Source organism: Lithobates pipiens, unplaced genomic scaffold, assembly GCF_037356315.1.
Source record: "Lithobates pipiens isolate NorthernLeopardFrog02 unplaced genomic scaffold, aLitPip1_a1.2 Scaffold_27, whole genome shotgun sequence".
Classification (NCBI taxonomy): Eukaryota; Metazoa; Chordata; class Amphibia; order Anura; family Ranidae; genus Lithobates; species Lithobates pipiens.
The window spans coordinates 29,875,247-29,888,325 of record NW_027507788.1 but is presented as its reverse complement, the minus strand read 5'-3'; the positions used below and the strand labels follow the sequence as shown (position 1 = coordinate 29,888,325).

General features: G+C 42.0%; 1 protein-coding gene and 1 long non-coding RNA gene across 3 annotated transcripts in view; one reads left to right on the top strand and one right to left on the bottom strand.

The window, feature by feature from the left end:
- PHLDB3 (pleckstrin homology like domain family B member 3) overlaps window positions 1–11,352 on the bottom strand; it is a 98,056-nt gene extending 86,704 nt beyond the window's left edge. Inside the window, exon 1 of one of the 2 annotated variants that reach the window (XM_077456708.1) lies at window positions 11,179–11,352. The gene's annotated coding sequence lies outside the window, so the exon portion shown is untranslated. The remainder of the gene's footprint in view (window positions 1–11,178) is intronic. The other variant, XM_077456706.1, reaches the window with a different exon arrangement.
- LOC143933128 (uncharacterized) lies at window positions 2,293–5,606 on the top strand. The gene is made up of 2 exons (XR_013263018.1): window positions 2,293–2,523; window positions 5,105–5,606. It is a non-coding gene; the product is annotated as an uncharacterized LOC143933128 (long non-coding RNA).
- Window positions 11,353–13,079: the final 1,727 nt, after the last annotated feature.

The following is a 13,079-nucleotide window of genomic DNA, read 5'->3' as shown; positions in this document are numbered from 1 at the left end:
TGCTATTCTTTGTACCAAGGAGTAGCATGGACAGGTAAGTGGCCTCCACTGTGACATAAGTTGCAGTGGTCCCGCCGGGACTTGTAGGTCCACAATGGCTGGAGGAATTTCAGACCAATAGTGCTGCTAAATTAGCTTGTCCAAGACTGAAGGAAGCACCTTGTACAGCTAGAGAGTTTACTAGTGGAGCCAGTGTTTAATCCCCATCAATCTGTCTTTGCTCTGTATTGTTTGCATCAGCTCAACCTGCCAGATGGTGTGACATAAAAAAGTAGGGAAAAAAAAAAAAATGCAGAGCGGTTCGGAGGAGAGAAAACACTTTTTATGGGAAGTTTTTATGTCCCCGGTAGGAGCTCAGCAGTCCAGCCTCTGTGGCTTTTTACACAATTTCACAGCTCTCCATTCATGTGGACTGAAAAGAGCTCCCCTTGTGATTTATTGGGGGGCACACAGGCAGCAAACCGGGAAAAACAGCCAAGGATAACAAAAAGTGCCTAATGACTGTGGGGATAATTACGGGGGACTGTGACAGCACTCATAGCGGGTTTAAAAATAGAAATGATTATATATTTTACACACACACTTTCTATCTCACAAAAGTGAGTACACCCCTCACATTTTTGTAAATATTTTATTATATCTTTTCATGTGACAACACTAAAGAAATGACACTTTTCTACAATGTAAAGTAGTGAGTGTACAGCTTGTATAACAGTGTCAATTTGCTGTCCACTCAAAATAACTCAACACACAGCCATTAATGTCTAAACCGCTGTAAACAAAAGTGAGTACACCCCTAAGTGAAAATGTCCATATTGGGCCCAAAATGTCAATATTTTGTGTGGCCACCATTATTTTCCAGCACTGCCTTAACCCTCTTGGGCATGGAGTTCACCAGAGATTCACAGATTGCCCCTGGAGTCCTCTTCCCCTCCTCCATGATGACATCACAGAGCTGGTGGATGTTAGAGACCTTGCGCTCCTCCACCTTCCGTTTCAGGATGCCCCACAGATGCTCAATAGGGTTTAGGTCTGGAGACATGCTTGGCTTTTACCATACTTCACTTTTACCCTCAGCTTCTTTAGCAAGGCAGTGATCATCTTGGAGGTGTGTTTGGGGTCGTTCTGTTGGAATACTGCCCTGTGGCCCAGTCTCTGAAGGGAGGGGAACATGTTCTGCTTCAGTATGTCACAGTACATGTTGGCATTCATGGTTCCCTCAATGAACTGTAGCTCCCCAGTGCCGGCAGCACTCCTGCAGCCCCAGACCATGACACTCCCACCACCATGCTTGACTGTAAGCAAGACACACTTGTCTTTGTACTCTTCACCTGGTTGCCGCCACACATGCTTGACACCATCTGAACCAAATAAGTTTATCTTGGTCTCATCAGACCACAGGACATGGTTCCAGTAATCCATGTCTTAAGTCTGCTTGTCTTCAGCAAATTATTTGCAAGCTTTTTTGTGCATTATTTTAGAAGAGGCTTCCTTCTGGGACGACAGCCATGCAGACCGATTTGATGCAGTGTGCGGCGTATGGTCTGAGCACTGACAGGCTGACCCCCCCCCCCCCCACCCCTTCAACCTCTGCAGCAATGCTGGCAGCACTCATACGTCCATTTCCCAAAGACAATCTCTGGATATGACGCAGAGTACGTGCACTCAACTTCTTTGGCCAACCATGGTGATGCCTGTTCTGAGTGGAACCTGTCCTGTTATACCGCTGTATGGCCTTGGCCACCGTGCTGCAACTCAGTTTTAGGGTCTTGGGGATCTTCTTATGGCCTAGGCCATCTTTATGTAGGGCAACAATTGTTTTTTCAGATCCTCAGAAAGTTCTTCTTCACCATGGAGGTGCCATGTTGAACTTCCAGTGACCAGTATGAGAGAGTGAGAGCGATAACATCAAATTTAACACATCTGCTCGGGGAGGGAAAATGGCTAATTGGGCCCAATTTGGATTGGTGTACTCACTTTTGTTGCCAGCGGTTTAGACATTAATGGCTGTGTGTTGAGTTATTTAGAGGCGACAGCAAATTTACACTGTTATACAAGCTGTACACTCACTACTTTACATTGTAGCAAAGTGTCATTTCTTTAGTGTTGTCACATGAAAAGATAGAATATAATATTTACAAAAATGTGTACTCACTATATTAATATTTTATATATAATGGCCCCTCCCACCTGCCATGATATGCCAACATTGCATAGAGAAGCACAGAGAACAATCAGCTGTGCAATGACAATGGAAAGGTTTCCAACAAATATCGGTTCTGATTGGCTGCTTTGGGTGAATTTATATAAATTTTTGTTGTTCCAGAAGGCGGTTAATGGATTACCAGCTTGTATGTTGGTTCAGGAGAGGAGCCAGCTGCAGTATGTATAAAGTGGCGGGCCAGTCTGACATCTTAGGAGTGGGAATGATGAATCGGCTCCGTCCCCGCCATGGGAAAGCCAGTCTGTTCAATTGTCTGCATTGACTAAGTGGAGATAAACAGTAACTGGATCTGGACGCAGGTACTTGGGTTACACCGTCTGTGTTTTAGGTACACAGCTATGGGGCAGCTGCTCATTGTGGAGGTGTTAGCCCAGGCAGACCTGGAGGTACCATATGGTGGTGCCCTGGGGGGACGGCATGTGATGCCAGCTGAAAATCCCCCCCCCTCATGAGAATCACACCTCACCACGTGATGCATTTTCTGATTAAACCAATGGAAGCACTTCAATACGCCTGTCAACGTTGACCAATGTGACATCGCTTATTTTCAACGTGCGTTGCAATGTATTGTATTGGATGCCAATCCAAATCCCATTCTAATGGGGATCAACGTGTGTTGAGGGGGTGTGAATTTACATAGTATTTATATAAAGCGATGCACAGAACCAAGATGGGTTCACCAAGGCAAGTCTGCAGTCTCTGCCCCCCTCCAATGCTGCTAATGCATTATGAGCGTACTGCCCTACACCCATTCATCACCCCCATGCTCTGGCTGCTCATGATTGGCATGGAATGTGCACTGGGCATCCATAGCCAATTTAACTGGAACGTGGTTGCGCATGTGTGGTGTGCTTTTTGCATCAGGTAGAGTAGAGTGGGTGTGTAGGAGCATGGGGTGGCACCGGGGCAGCAGTTGCTTTTGGAGCAGATATGAAGCCACAACCCGCTGGTTGGCAGCAACTGATCTGAAGCATGCATGCTGTGTGGGGAGCGTGGCTTGTCGTGTGGTGCCCCCTACCTCCAACATGACAGTGTTGCAGCCAGGGTGGCTGCTCTTCCTCCCCCCAAATGACAGCGCTGCATCCAGGGCTCCTCCTCCTCCAATGACAGTGTTGCATCCAACTGAGCTGCTCCCCCCCCCCCCTTAGACGACAGTGCTGTATCCAGGGCAGCTGCCCCCCTTTCCTCCCCCCTCCCACATAACAGTGCTGCACTCAACTCAGCTGCCCCCCTTCCCCCTCCACATGACAGTGCTGCATCCAGGGCAGCAGCCCCTCTTTCCTTCCCTCTCAAACATGACAGTGCTGCACCCACCCGACCTGCCCCTCCACTGCCCCCACATGATAGTACTGCATCCAGGGCAGCTGTCCCCCTTCCCTCCCACATGACAGTGCTGCACCCAACCGAGCTGCCCTTCCACATGACAGTACTGCATCCAGGACAGCTGCCACTTCTCCCCCTCCACACGGCAGCCTTTATCTTGAACCTGGGTACATTTATGAATTGCCCATTTACAATCACTCACACCTACATCGATCGCAATTTGATACATGTATGGGCACCTTAATTCATTTTACAGAGATTAGCTAATCAGATTAGAACATGTATGGCCATTTTATTGCATATTGCATACAGATTGGACAATCTGATTTTAAAGTGCATGTATACCTTTTCCCTCCCCCCCATCCCCCCCCCTACTAACAGGAGGAAATCAGTTAAGGTAACCGATACTCATTTCCTTTCCCAACTCATCGAGTGAAACCCAGTAAGTCCCCTAATCAGTGCCAGACCTGCTCAGCCTCGGAATCAAAGATAAACGACATTTATTGGAATATACGGAGCAGTCATACAAACACAGACCCCCCAATTACCAACTTTACTCGACACAGACCCGGCCTGTTCTGGGATCCATTTCCTGCTCCATCCAACGCTTTACAGCAAGCTGACTGATTAATGCCCACACAGCCGTCCACCACCCCCCCCCCCCCCCCCCCAACCCTACATGTCGCCCCCCCCCCCCCATTCACTTTTCCACTTATTAGTTCAAAGTCGCCTTGAAATGCAGCATCTGGGACAATGGTGGCTCACAATGCTGATTATGTGACGTTAATTAAATGTGATGTCTTTGTAGGCTGAGCCCCCCCAATTAACATCATGCTATGCAGAACAGCGACCCATCGGACACATCTGCAGGGATCAAATGCGTTTACGTTCCATTTTAGTGAAGTTGAAGTGAATGTTAAATGGACTTATCCCTTTCATGCCTATTTCTGACATTTGTTGCTTACAAGTTAAAATCTGCATTTTTTTGTTAGAAAATACAAAAAAAAAAAAATATATATATATAAATTTTATTTTTTTATTAAAAATAATGTTTGTTTCTTATTTTTTTACATTGTCCCTTAAAAAATAAAAAATAAAAATCTGATCACCTTTGCTATCACAAGGAATGTAAACATCCCATGTGACAGTTATAGGTGGTGACAGTTACTCTTTATGGGGAGATCGGGCGTCTAAAAGACCCCAAACCCCTCCTTTTCACTTCAAAGTATTCAGATCACCAAAATCGGCGAGTCTGAATACTGTTTTTTGTTTTTTTTAAATCGGCGCCACTGCCAGCCGAGTAAACCGTAAGTGACATTGCGACATCGCTTCCGGAATTTTACATCGGAGACCCGATCAGAGCCGAATCAGGCTTTGTTCGGGTCTCAGCCTAGGCGGCATCACCCCGGTTTAACCCCTTCAACCCATATACACAAATTTGCATACGCAAAAGGGGTTAAGGTTGGATCTTTTTTTTATTTTGGGGGCTCATATACTCTGCTCCATATGTGCGGCAAAGATGTATATCGTCACCCTACTTATTTAACTTATATGCAGAGTACATCATGTGAAATGCCAGGATCGACGAATCACAAGCCAGAATTCAGATCGCCGGGAGAAACAACCTGAGATACGCGGATGATACCACACTGGTGGCAGAAAGTGAAGAACCAAAGAGTCTCTTAATGATGGTGAAAGAGAGCGCAAAAGCTGGCCTGAAATTGAACGTTAAGAATGTTGAATGTTATATACCCAGGATATGCAATTAGCGGACCTCCAGCTGTTGCAGAACTACCATGAGGCATAACAAGACTGATCGCCACAAGCATGACGGGACTTGGAGGTCCATTAATTGCATATCCCTGTTATATACATTATACCCATGTATCCAGGAGGTGGCACTGTAGTGTTTATCTATGGTAATTGTATTCAGAGAAAGTGTTATCTCTCTCAGTGTATGTAGTTGTATCCTCCTTGTTCCTGTTCCTTGATAAAAAGACATGTAAGATATGTTCAGCAATTTCTCCAAGAAAGTAAAAGTATTCTCTGCATCCAAGAAGCTTCCAGCGCATTATTTCAATACTCTGCACAACAGGTTATGGGCCCGGCACACATACAGACATTGGAAAGAGTTCTACAGCGAGTACTGTATTCAAGCTATTGAAAGATGGCAAGCAGTTCAGATGTCAAAGAAAACTGAGATCATGGCAACCGGTCGCATCACCATAGCTCCCAACTGTCCCCGATTTCGAGGGACTGTCCCTGATTTGGAGCAATGTCCCTCATTCCGGTCTGAACTCTATAGGTTGTATATAAATTGCACTTTTTATCTTTCAAAAAGTGTTTCCCAGTGCTAAACCTTTCATCCAATTTCTTAAATCGCTGCATTTGTAAATTCCCAAAAACAATATAAAAGGAATAGTAGTGGTAAAAAAAAAAAAAAAAAAAAAAAAAAAAAAAAAAAAAAAAAACACACTTGTGGGTTTAACCAATCTTATTTTGTACAATTCTCCTTTAGGGGGCGTGGCAAGGGGTGTGTCCTATGCCTGCATACATTTGCTGATAGGTGTCCCTCATTCCCATCTCAAAAAGTTGGGGAGGTATTCATCATTCCTTGGCAAATAGAAGGAGAAGAAATGGAAACCATGACAGATCTTATCTTCCTGGGCTCCAAGACCACGGCAGATGGTGACTGTAGCCACGAAATGAAGAGACGCTTGCTTCTTGAGAGGAAAGCAATGGCAAACCTAGATAACGTTATAAAAAGCAGAGACATCACCCTACCGACAAAGTGCCGTATAGTCAAAGCTATGGTATTCCCAGTAGTAACCTATGGATGTGAAAGTCTGACCATAAGGAAGGCTGAACGCCGAAGAATTGATTGTTTTGAACTCTGGTGTTGGAGAAGACCCTTGAAAGTCCCTTGGATGGCAAGAAGATCCAACCAGTCCATCTTGAAGGAAATCAACCCTGAATATTCACTGGAAGGACAGATCCTGAACCTGAAACTCGAATACTTTGACCACCTAATGCAAAGAGAGGACACATTGGAGAAGACCCCGATGCTGGGAAACATGGAAGGAAAAAGCATAAGAGGACGGCAGAAAACAAGATGGATCGATAGCATCATCGAAACAATGAACATGAAGTGAAGCTCTGGGAGGAAGAGGAGGACAGCAAAGCCTGGCGTGATATGGTCTATGAGGTCACGAAGAGACGGACACGAGCCAACGATTGAACAACAAAAATACACTGCTGTTGTTCCCGAACGCATGCACGTTTGGTCTAGGTAAAGTCTCTTATACAAAGTTACAGTCTGATCAATGGAGGCAAAAGACTGAAGAATTGCTTTCTCCTGCCTGCAGAAGGCTGATGACATTCATCTCAGCCTGGGCAAAGTCTAGTTTACAAAAGGTACAATGTACTGTGTGATCACTGGGGGAGAGGAGACTGAGGAAATGCTTCCTCTCAACTGCAGCAGATTGCCAACATCATCTTAGTCTAGGCAAAGTCTATTTTATACAGTTAGTATTTCCTCAGTCTCTTCGCTCCCATTGATCAGACTGAACATTATAACTGTGTAAAATAGACTTTGCCTGGGCTGAGGTGATGTCAACAGTCTGCTGCAGGCAAGAAGAAGAATTTCCTCAGTCTCCTCTCCCCCAGTGATCAGACTGTACATTATTTCTCCTGCCTGCAGCAGGCTGATGACTTTCATCTCAGCCTGGGCAAAGTCACCAACTGGGGCTCAAGAACGGTTTGTAATGATAAAAAGTGGAACTTTTTTGAAAATACTACTGCTGTACATTATTATATGTCAGGAATTCAGGGAGATCCTCTTTAAGAACAACAAAATACTAAATAACAAAACAGAGCCATTGTGAGCAATCACCCATGCCCAGAGCAGTGTATGGGGAGGGGGGGGGGGGGCAATCCCAGGTCTATTCAGCTTTGTGCTGCAGAGAAATAAGGGCCGTATATTAAAACTGCAGATTTTTCCACCGCTGACTACTCGCCAATGCCAACATTTTTCCACCGCTGACTTCTCGCCAATGCCAACATTTTTCCACCGCTGACTTCTCGCCAATGCCAACATTTTTCCACCGCTGACTTCTCGCCAATGCCAACATTTTTCCACCGCTGACTTCTCGCCAATGCCAACATTTTTCCACCGCTTACTTCTCGGCAATGCCAACATTTTTCCACCGCTGACTACTCGCCAATGCCAACATTTTTCCACCGCTGACTACTCGCCAATGCCAACATTTTTCCACCGCTTACTTCTCGGCAATGCCAACATTTTTCCACCGCTGACTACTCGGCAATGCCAAGATTTTTCCACCACTGACTACTCGGCAATGCCAAGATTTTTCCACCGCTGACTACTCGGAAATGACAATGTCTTTAGTAATTACAATGTGCATACCATTTTGGTATGTTCTAAAACACGTCACATGTGACAGCTTCACTTGAACAAATCCCTACGCGAGGGTTTGATGGAAATTACCATCATATTTCTGGCATACAGCAATCTGACAGCTGATTGGACAATTTGTTTTAAAAGCACATTTATGACATCTGCTGACAATTTCCATTGAACACATTATACAATCTGATTGTACGATGTTCTTTAGCGTTACCAGCACAAAAAAAAAAAAAAATGAGGATGAACCTAAACGATGCATGAAATAAGTATCAGATCAGGCAAACACTACTTGGTGGATTGAGATTGTACATATTGTATGGTGTATGGTCACTATTAGGCTGGGCCTACACAGGCAATTCATGTCTGATCACCCAGCTACTAGTCGCAGTGATTTATACATATTGGTCACAATGGAATGTAGAAGCAATCAATTGTGGAATGTTGCAGTACCAATAGCGATTAATCGCTGCTACACATTGTTGCATAGATGTAGTGATCTCTAGTGATTAGTAGGATGGGATCACTGAAGCAAAATTCACCTGGCCACATCACTGCATTATCTGATCTCACACTTCCAGCACTGTGCGTTTATTAGCAATCAATGACTCCAAAATGACCCACTCTGTGATCTTATCAATCCACTGCGATCGATCAATCGTGACCAATTTTGGTAGCATGCTCAATAAGTCCTACCACTTCATATGTCCAGGAAAATCACTTCCACTTATCTCTATATAACCCAGATCTCACATAGGGAATGCCAAGATCAGCGCTGTGCTACCATTAATCGCTACAATGTATCAACTATATTATATAATAAAGATAATAATAATTTCTTGTTCATACCTGTAAGATTTGTCATGCGATTTGGTATTAATATTTTTATAATTTATTATTTTTCATATTATTTAAAAATAAATATATAATTACAATTGAAAATAAAATTAAAAACATATGGACAATAATATATATAATAAAATATTAATAAAAACAATAAGATAAAAATGTATAATTATACATTTTCATTGTATTTATTTTATTAATATATTGTTTTATATGATCATCAATTTTTTAAATTTTAATTTTCAATATATTATTTTAAAAATGAATATGATTATTAATATAAAAATAAACAACAATAATAATAGTATTTTTTTTTTAAATGGACAATAATATATAAAAATGTTAAATAAAAATGATTATTATGAAATAATATCATAAATAACTTCATAAAACAACAATATTAAATAGTTATAGTAATAACAACAATTTATACAAATATATATTAAAACATGAAAATTATAAAAAAATATGGACAATAATATTAATATAAAAATATATAACATAACCACATAAAATAAAAAACAATATCAAATAAATAAAAAATAGTTATAGTAATAACAATTTATACAAATATTTATTAAACATTTTTAAAAATATGGATAACAACAAAACATAAAATAAATAAAAAAACAAATCAAATAAGAAAGAAAATAATAATAATAATAAATCATAAGGAACCATGTAAACACTTCTCACCCGCACATTGTTTTTGGTCACATTGGGGGAGATTTACGAAAACAGGAGAGTGCAAAATCTGGTGCAACTCTGCATAGAAGCCAATCGGCTTCCAGATTATTTTTTTTGTTGGTCCATGCTTATTTGAACAAGCTGAAGTTAGAAGCCGATTGGCTACCATGCACAGCTACACCAGATTTTGCACTCTCCAGTATTAGTAAATCTCCCCTCAATGTTTATAAACTTCTTTTCAGCTCAGCCGTTTCCCATCCATTGTTTCTCAACTCCAGTCCTCAAGGCACCTCAACAGGTCATGTTTTCAGGCTTTCCATTATTTTGCACAGGTCATTTGATCAGTTTCTGTTTACTGCCTTAGTAATTACCACAGCCGTTCCATCTGAGGGAAATCCTGAAAACATGACCTGTTGGGGCGCCTCGAGGACTGGAGTTGAGAAACACGAATAGCATTATTTACAAACAAATCCTGAACTTCCTGGTACATTTTTCCTTAGAACAAGGTTCACACTTGGGCATCTTGGAATTGATGCGCAGGGCGTATAGCGTGCAGAGTCTGCATCATGACTTTCCTGTGACCCCTTGCAAACAAGCGTCCGCTGAGACGCATTAGAAGAGGCAGCTGTATGCGATTGTGCACCAGAAGTTACATGAGCACCCCCATATACGCACTGACGTTTGCACTACAAGCAGATCTCGTGCGTGCAATCGTACATCAGTGCACATGCCGGTGATTTGGTATCCCTTGGCATACAGCCGTCCCTTCTAATGCTTCTCAAAGGGCCCCAGTGGGTCCCCCCAGGATTGTCATTACGCAGGATCTGCACGCTGTACGGCCCTGCGCACGAACCCTTTAAGTCTAAACCTTTTTCTGACACTTGTTCCTTACAAAAAGTTAAAAATCTGTATTTTTTTCTAGAAAATTACTTGGAACCCCAAATACACACACATATATATATATATACATACATATATATATATATATATTATATATATATATATATATATATATATATATATATATATATATATATATATATACACATACATACATACATACATACATACATACATACACACACACACACACACACACACACACACACACACACACACACACACACATTTATTTTTAGCAGACACCCTAGGAATAAAATGGGGATTGTTGCAATATTTTATGTCTTAAAGCATTTTTTGGAGCATTTTTCAGGTGGCTCGAGTATTTTTTTTGCTGGAGCCAGCAATGAATTATTAGGAGGAGAGGCAAAAAAAAAAATTGTGCAAAAACACACATTTTAAGGCAGTCCAATTGAAGTCTATAGGAACTAAAAACACACAAAAACAAACAAAATAAATACATGGAAACAAAAAAGCGACACAAAAGTGTGAACGATCACCACTGAATACAATGGGAGGCTTGATGTTGAAGAGGTTTGGGAAAAATGCTTTAAAATCGCCCAGGTGTGAACTGGACCTGAACTATCTCTCCTGTGGTCCTGGAAAGTTCAGCCTAGGCTGGGATTTGTAGTTCCACACAACCAAGGCGGAGTTAGGCAACAAGTTGCCAGTAGTGTGAACTGATGGTTCCAGGGACTGGATCTGTGTTGTCTGATCCCAGCACGAGAGCAGCCACGGAGGGGGCCCCTCTGGGTCTGATTGTTGGTAGTCTTACCTTGTATGAAGCCTGCTCCTGAGTGTCAGCTCCAAGGACAAAGTCCCTCTGATACCCTTCCAGCACAGTCCAGGGCGCAGATTGCACGATCCCAGTTACACAGTAACAATAGAAGAGTTCACAGATCCCAGCTCAGTGTGAGAGAAGTTCAAACCTCAATGTGACAGAGTCAATGATTCACAGATACTGGCTGAGTCCTGGCCCCGCCCCTTTCCCTGGGACACTCCCCTCCCCCACTCCCCCTCCCCCTCAGTTCTCTTTCTTTCATTCTCATTTTCTCTTTCTCTCTTAATTTTTCTTTCTTTCGTTCTATCCTTTTCTTTCTTTATTCTTTCTTGTTTTCTTTTTCTCTCTTTGTTTATTTCCTTTGTGTCTTTCTTTTTTTTCTTCTCTTTTCGTTTCTTTTCGCTCTCTCTCCTTTTCTTTCTCTGCCTTTCTTGTTTTCTCATCCATCTTTCTCTCTCTCTTCCTTATCTTTTTATATTTGTTTCTTTCTCTCCTTTTCTTTCTTTCTTTTTCTCATTTTCTCTCCTTTTCTTTCTCTGTCTTGTTTTCTCATCTCTCTTCCTATTCTTTTTATATGTGTTGTTTCTTTCCTTTTCTGTCTTTCTTTCTCCTTTTCTTTCTTTCTTTTTCACTTTCTCTCTCTTTATTTCCTTTCTGTCTCTTTGTTAACCTTTTGTTTATTTTTTTCTTTCTTCCTCTTTTTTTCCGTCTCTTTCCTGACCTTTTCTTTCTTTCTTGTCTTTCTTCCCCCCCCCCTCCCCCTTTCTCTCTCTCTTTCTTTGTTTATTTCCTTTCTGTCTTTGTTAAAGCGGAGGTCCACCCTAAAGTGGACCTTCCGCTTATTGGAATCCTCCCCCCCTCCGGCGCCACAATTGGCACCTTTCAGGGGGGGAGGGGAGTGCAGGTACCTGTACAGTACAGGTATCTGCACCCACTTCCGGGATAGCTCTCTGCGGAAGATTAGATTACGCCCCTTTCCGAAAGTCCCCCGCTGCCTGCTGGGAAACACACAGATCCCAGAGGCAGCGGGTCCATCCTTATTGCGCAGCGCGACTCGCGCATGCGCAGTAGGGAACCGGGAAATGAAGCCGAAAGGCTCCACTTCCTGATTCCCATACCCAAGATGGCGGCGGCAGCACCCGAGAGACGATCAAGAGATCGGCTGGGCGGGCAAGTGTCGTTATTTTAAAAGTCAGCAGCTGCAGTATTTGTAGCTGCTGGCTTTTAAAAAAAAAAATGGCGGAACTCCCGGCGGACTCCCGCTTTAACCTTTTTTTCTTTTTTTTTCCTCTCTCCCTTTCTTGCTTTTCTTTTTCTTTCATTCTTAATCCCTCTCTGTCTTCCCTATCTTTTTCTGTTCCTTTCTATCTTTCTTGTTTTCTCATTCATCTCTCTCTCGCTCTTTTCCTTATCCCTTTCTTTCTTTCTTTCTTTCTTTCTCTGTTCATTTCTTTCTCTATCTTTCTTGTTTTCTCATTCATCCCTCTCTCTCTATATCTCTCCCTTATCCCTTTCTTTCTTTCTTTCTTTCTTACTTTCTTTTTTTCTTTCTTTCTTTCTTTCCTTTTCTGTCTTTCTCTCTCCTTTTCTTTCTCTTCCACTTTCTCTCTTTTGTTTATTTCCTTTCTGTCTCTTTTGTTAACATTTTCTTTCTTTTTTTTTTCTTTCTCTCTTTTGTTAATTTCCTTTCTGTCTATTTGTTAACCTTTTGTTTATTTTTTTTCTTTCTATCTTTCTTTCTTTCCTGTCTCTTTCCTAACCTTTTCTTTCTTTCTTGTCTTTCTCCCCCCCCCTTTTTTCTCTATCTCTTTTTTTTTTGTTTGTTTTTTGTTTATTTCCTTTTTGTTTATTTCCTCTGTCTCTTTGTTAACTTTTATTTCTTTTTTTCTCTCTCC